The following is a 6553-nucleotide window of genomic DNA, read 5'->3' as shown; positions in this document are numbered from 1 at the left end:
CTGGAAATATTAAAAACATAAAGTAGATCATCAACACTTCAGAGGGCTATAAGAAGGAAGATAACTTGAACTGCACTTCGTGTGTGCTCACTTACTCATTCTGCCATGAGCGTTTGTACCTAGTTCAGCCCTTGTTTTATTGTTCTATATGAATATCCATCTGCATACATTGTTTCAAATAGGAAAGTCTTAAGAGTCAGTGACTGTCCTGTCTCATGGACAGAATCCTGCATATGAAATATACAGGGGTTGAAAAAGAACCCCTGAAATAGATCAGTAGAGCCAGGCCGGACCCAAGTAAAGTGATGTAGCTACAGCTTTGTCTCCCCCCACTTCTGGCAGAGCTTTTCTTCCTAGTATCCCTGCTATGTCCCTGGGAAGACTCAGGGAGCTCTGACTGCCAGACTTCCTTCCTTGTAAGGCCCTCTCTCTCTGGCACTCCTTCCTCCCATCAGAATTTCCCTGCCCTGCTCTTATCAAACTGCCAGGTGGAAAAACAACCTGATAAACTAATCTGAGCAAGGCATTAAAGGCTACCACATATTTCATAGGCTTAATGTGTACCTACTCCAAAGGGAAAGTGAAAGTTGCCCAGTCCTGCCTGACTCTTTGTGACCAACAGTGCATGGAATTCTCCAGGTCAGAATACTGGAGTGGGTAGCCTTTCCCTTCTCCAGGGGATCTTCCCAACCCAGGGATCGAACCCAAGTCTCCCACATTGCCAGTGGATTCTTTACCAGCTGAACCACAAACCTACTCCAAGAACAGCTTAAATGTCAGGCTTTCTGTGACACCTCTATTAATTTCCCCAGAAGGTCAACTGCTTCCTCCTGGGTGTTACTCTACACTTCTATCCACTCTCTAGTATGTCTAGTAGTCCTCTGGTAGAGGTATATCAATAATCTCAGATATGCAGATGACACCACCCTTATGGTAGAAAGTGAAGAACTAAGAGCCTCTTGATGAAAGTGAAAGAGCAGAGTGAAAAAGTTGGCTTAAAACTCAACATTCAGAAAACTAAGATCATGGCATCTGATCTCATCACTTCATGGCAAATAGAAGGGGAAACAATAGAAACAGTGACAGACTTTATTTTTTGGGGCTCCAAAATCACTGCAGATGGTGACTGCAGTCATGAAATTAAAAGACACTTGCTCCTTGGAAGAAAAGTTATGACCAACCTACAAAGCATGTTAAAAAGCAGAGACATTACTTTGCCAACAAAGGCCTGTCTAGTCAAAGCTGTGGCTTTTCCAGTAGTCATGTATGGATGTGAGAGTTGGACTTTAAAGAAAGCTGAGCACCAAAGAATTAATGCTTTTGAACTGTAAAAGACTCTTGAGAGTCCCTTGGACTGCAAGGAGATCCAACCAGTCCATCCTAAAGGAAATCAGTCCTGAATACTCATTGGAAGGACTGATGCTGAAGCTGAAACTCCAATACTTTGGCCACCTGAGGCAAAGAACTGACTCATTTGAAAAGACCCTGATACTGGGAAAGATTGATTGCAGGAGGAGAAGGAGATGACGGCAGAGGATGAGATGGTTGGATGGCATCACTGACTCAATGGACATGAGTTTGAGTAAACTCTGAGTTGGTGATGGACAGGGAGGCCTAGCATGCTGCAGTCCATGGGGTCACAAAGAGTCGGACACGACTAAGCGACTGAACTGAACTGAACTTATAAATACACACACAGTGACCTCTTCAAGGACAAGTAATACCTTCTTTGATATCTATTTATTTAATATTTATTTAAATATTTTGCAGCATGGCGGCTCTCTAGTTCTGCCACACAGGCTCAGTAGTTGTGGCACGTGGGATCTCAGTTCCCCAATCAGGGCTTGAGCCTTCATCCCTTGCATTGCAAGGTGGATTCTTAACTACTGGACTATCAGGAAAGGCCCCCTTCTTTGAATTTATACTGCCAACATCTAACATGCTTTCTGCCTAATAAGAGGCCATCAATATATATTTGTTAAATAAATGTTGTTGAATTTATTCAAATGGGGATTCCTAAGTATACAACAATCAGATACTGACTCTTTAATGATTAGAGGGTCAAACACTGAGAATAGCTAAAAAGGCTTTTTTTTTTTTTTAATCTTCCTTTCTAGTTATTTTAGCTCAGTTGCGTGCATGCATGCATGTTCAATTGCTTCAGTTATGTCCAACTCTTTGGAATCCTATGGACTGAAGCCCACCAGGCTCCTCTGTCCATGGGATTCTCCAGGCAAGAATACTGGAATGGGTTGCCATTTCCTTCTCCAGGGGATATTCTGGACCCAGGGATCAAACCCACATCTCTTACATTTCCTTCATTGGTAGGTAGGTTCTTTACCACTAGCGCCACCCAGCAAGCCCCTTTAAAAAAACCCTGTGGTCTAATAATCATCTTCAATTATCTCTAGCTTGTCAGCCCTGAAGATCCCTCCTGAGAATAGAACTATGACTTGATTCAAGAGTGTTTACAGTGTAAACATTATAAACTTTAAACTGTTTCATTTTTTCTAATTATTACCTCCAACTCAGTTTAGTTCAGTCACTCAGTCGTGTTGGACTCTTTGCGACCCCATGAATCGCAGCATGCCAGGCCTCCCTGTCCATCACCAACTCCTGGAGTTTACTCAAACCCATGTCCATCAAGTCGGTAATGCCATCCAGCCATCTCATCCTCTGTCGTCCCCTTCTCCTCCTGCCCTCAATCCCTCCCAGCATCAGGGTCTTTTCCAATAAGTCAACTCTTCGCATCAGGTGGCCAAAGTATTGGAGTTTCAGCTTCACCATCAGTCCTTCCAATCAACACCCAGGACTGATCTCCTTTAGGATGGACTGGTTGGATCTCCTTGTAGTCCAAGGGACTCTCAAGGGTCTTCTCCAACACCACAGTTCAAAAGCATCAATTTCTCTGTGCTCAGCCTTTTTCACAGTCCAACTCTTACATCCATACATGACCACTGGAAAAACCATAGCCTTGACCAGACGGACCTTTGTTGGCAAAGTAACGTCTCTGCTTTTTAATATGCTGTCTAGGTTGGTCATAACTTTCCTTCCAAGGAGTAAGCGTCTTTTAATTTCATGACTGCAATCACCATCTGCAGTGATTTGGGAGCCCAGAAAAATAAAGTCAGTCACTGTTTCCACTGCTTCCCCATCTATTTCCCATGAAGTGATGGGACTGGATGCCATGATCTTAGTTTTCTGAATGTTGAGCTTTAAGTCAACTTTTCACTCTCCTCTTTCACTTTCATCAGGAGGCCTTTTAGTTCCTCTTCACTTTCTGCCATAAGGGTGGATTACGATAAACTGTGGAAAATTCTGAAAGAGATGGGAATACCAGACCACCTGACCCACCTCTTGAGAAACCTGTATGTAGGTCAGGAAGCAACAGTTAGAACTGGACATGGACCAACAGACTGGTTCCAAATAGGAAAAGGAGTACGTCAAGGCTGTATATTGTCACCCTGCTTATTTAACTTATATGCAGAGCACATCATGAGAAATGCTGGGCTGCAGGAAGCACAAGCTGGAATCAAGACTGCCGGGAGAAATATCAATAACCTCAGATATGCAGATGATACCTCCAATTAGGCCATCTTAAATCTCTCATTTAAGAGTATCTTAGACAGATTCCATAATTTTCTGGTCACTTTTAATTACTAAACACAGACTTGTTACTTTAAAATGGGAGGGGAGTAGGTGAAGCATGGCATCTCTTCCACTTCTTCCCCCCCGCATCTTGGGTCTATTTTCACTGAAATTAGGGGCGGGGCAGGGGTAGGGACAGGAGAACCAGAGGTCATCTTACAAAATCATCCACACACCAGGGTGTGAGGGATTTCTAGAATTTCCTTGGCTTGGAATGACTCTGTCCTTTGCTGGTGGAGTACTTAGTTCTTGAAGAGGTGTTCAGTTGTCCTAAGCCTGGGGTGTCTCCTGCTGCAGTAATTTTTCTGGATGGGGATTCAGCCTCTTGGTCCTATGGCTGTCTGAGGTAATTCAGGGATCCTTCCCCGCACCTCCCCCCCCCCCCACCAGTATATCCTTTCTCATGCAGCCTCATAATCCATGGGTTCTCTTCCCAAATATTCCTTACTTTGGTGCCTTTAAGCCTTACAGGTGCAGGCTACACTAGTAAGCCTTCTGCTTTCAGAATATCTAAGAAGGAAATAGGCACTTTCTTTCATGTTTAAAACATGCTCTTTTGAATTCCTTGTCAAGCTTTCCTAAGAATTCTCTCCTAGCCCACTGTGTTCCAAAGGGAACTCTAAAGCAGGCCTGTAGGTTCTACAGATGAGCAAGGAACAAGCGGACAAACTCTCCATTTTGTTGGCATCTCTATTTGTGATTCTCTTGCACCGTGCCCCCCTTTATCCTCTCGGCCAGATTGTAAGGATCACAGGTCCTCAGCTGATCAGTTGTGGCTGGCACTACAAAACCACAGTGCCCAATGCTGGTATCTGACTACCTTCAGAATGATAGGGCTGTAACATGCGTCACTGAACACTGAATACACACAGTAAAAAAAAGGATTTCTGTGTTAGCAAACTGCTATGCTCTCAGCAGCCTGGAGTTTGGGCATATTTTTAAAGTTGTTCTAAACTATACATGCTCACTCTATTATGTTCCTTTCAACTTTATTTCTGTGTATTCACTAAGTGGGCTTCCCTGGTGGTTCACTGGTAAAGAACCTGCCTGCTAATGCCGGAGATGCAGCTTCGGTCCCTGGCTTAGGAAGATTCCCTGGGGAAGGAAATGGCAACCTACTCCAGTATTCTTGCCTGGGAAATCCATGGACAGAGGACCCTGGTGGACTATAGTCCATGGGGTTGCAAAAGAGTCAGACACAACTTAGCAACTGTAAAAAAACAATTCACTAAGTACACAGTTTTAGAATTCAGAGACACTGTCAGTCCTCAGTAAATTAGGATAGCCGTCTATGATCTGTTGAATGAAACCTACTGTTCTCTAATGACAAGACCCAAAGTGCCACCAATTCAATTACTTTTGCTTGTTCCCTTTGAAGATATTCAGACATGTTTTTAAGAGTTCTGTTTCTAAGAAAAATAAAATGAAACACATAAACTGAGCATGTTGCACTCAAAGGACGTTAGTCAATATAAAAATAATAAATTAGTACTCAATTTAAAAAGGAGGTACAAAAAGGGATTGTATTTTGCTCTGAGGAAAGCGTGCACATTTGTCCTGGTTTGAACCCTTAGGCTATTTATAGATCCTGTTCAGGAAGGGTGTTGTGAATCACGTTTTATGGATTGAATTACACCCTCCATAAGAATTATGCCAAAGTCCTAAGCCCCTGAATCTCAGAATTTGACCTTATTTGGAAATAGGGTCTTTATAGAAGTCATCAAGTTAAAATGAGATCATTTGGGTGATCCAATATGACTGGTGTCCTTATGAGAAATTTGGACACAGATACAAAATAGCGAGGGTGCCATGTGAAGACGAAGGCAGAGATTGGGGTGGTATATCTGCAAACCAAGGAACACCCAAAGTTGCCAGCAACCCATCATAAGCTAGGGGAGAGAAATGGAACAGATTCTTCCTCAGAACCCTCAGAAGGAACCAACTCTGTTGACACCTTAATCTGAGACCAAATGCCCCTGAGACCAAAACTCCCAAACTTTGTTTCCTCTGTAGAGTTTATGGTTAACCCCTCTATGCAAAATTGCATTCCCTTTCCTGTCCTGATCCTGTTCCCCTCAAGACTGAGGAGTATCAGGTAAAAGGGGGATTGAAACTGCATACAAGCTCCTATATCCCTGTCCTTTGAAGTGAAAGGCTTTGCTTTAGAGTCCCAGGCCTCCCCTGATTCTGCAAATGTTGGCTCAACAGTTAATGAGCAGGAAATCTGAAGATGTAAAAATGAAGAATAGCTGTTGGGCTAGAAAAGTGGTAACAATTTGGACTATAAACCAGCCACAGCAGCAGAGTCACTGAACTCCCAGTTCCCTGAAAGATATAGATAGATAAAGCATAGACACATATTGCTAAGTTGTTTTTACAGGAAGCAGACTTCCATCAGATGAAAACTGCTGACTTCAACCATGTAGACCCCAGATTGGTTGAAACCAAAATGTTGATGATGCTCAAAACTTCACCTTGATGTCAACCAGTCTGAGAATTGCACACAAGCCCTTCATGCCCTCTGCAGCCCCTTCCCTCACACTTGTCTTCAAAACTTCTGTCTTCCAACCTGAAACCTGGAGGTGGTCTTAGGACATTAGTTCACCGACCTTCCAAATTTCTGGTCTCCTGAAAAAAATGACTTCTCCTTTTCCACCAACATTTCTCTCTTGAATACTGGACTTTCAGTTGGGAAGCAGCCAAGCTTGCATTCAGTGCTGGCCTTGTTCAGTTATAAACCTTGCACTTGTAGACTTCAGAACTATGAGATGATGAATTTCTGGTTGCTAAAGATACCAAGTTTGAGGTACTTCTCATAGCAGCCCTGGCAAATTATTTAATAACACAAAATGCCTTTTTCCTCATCTTTTAATTTCTGAATTCATATACAAAAGAACTTATCTCA

The sequence above is a fragment of the Muntiacus reevesi genome, chromosome 1, assembly GCF_963930625.1.
Source record: "Muntiacus reevesi chromosome 1, mMunRee1.1, whole genome shotgun sequence".
NCBI lineage: Eukaryota > Metazoa > Chordata > Mammalia > Artiodactyla > Cervidae > Muntiacus > Muntiacus reevesi.
This window is presented reverse-complemented; position numbering follows the sequence as displayed.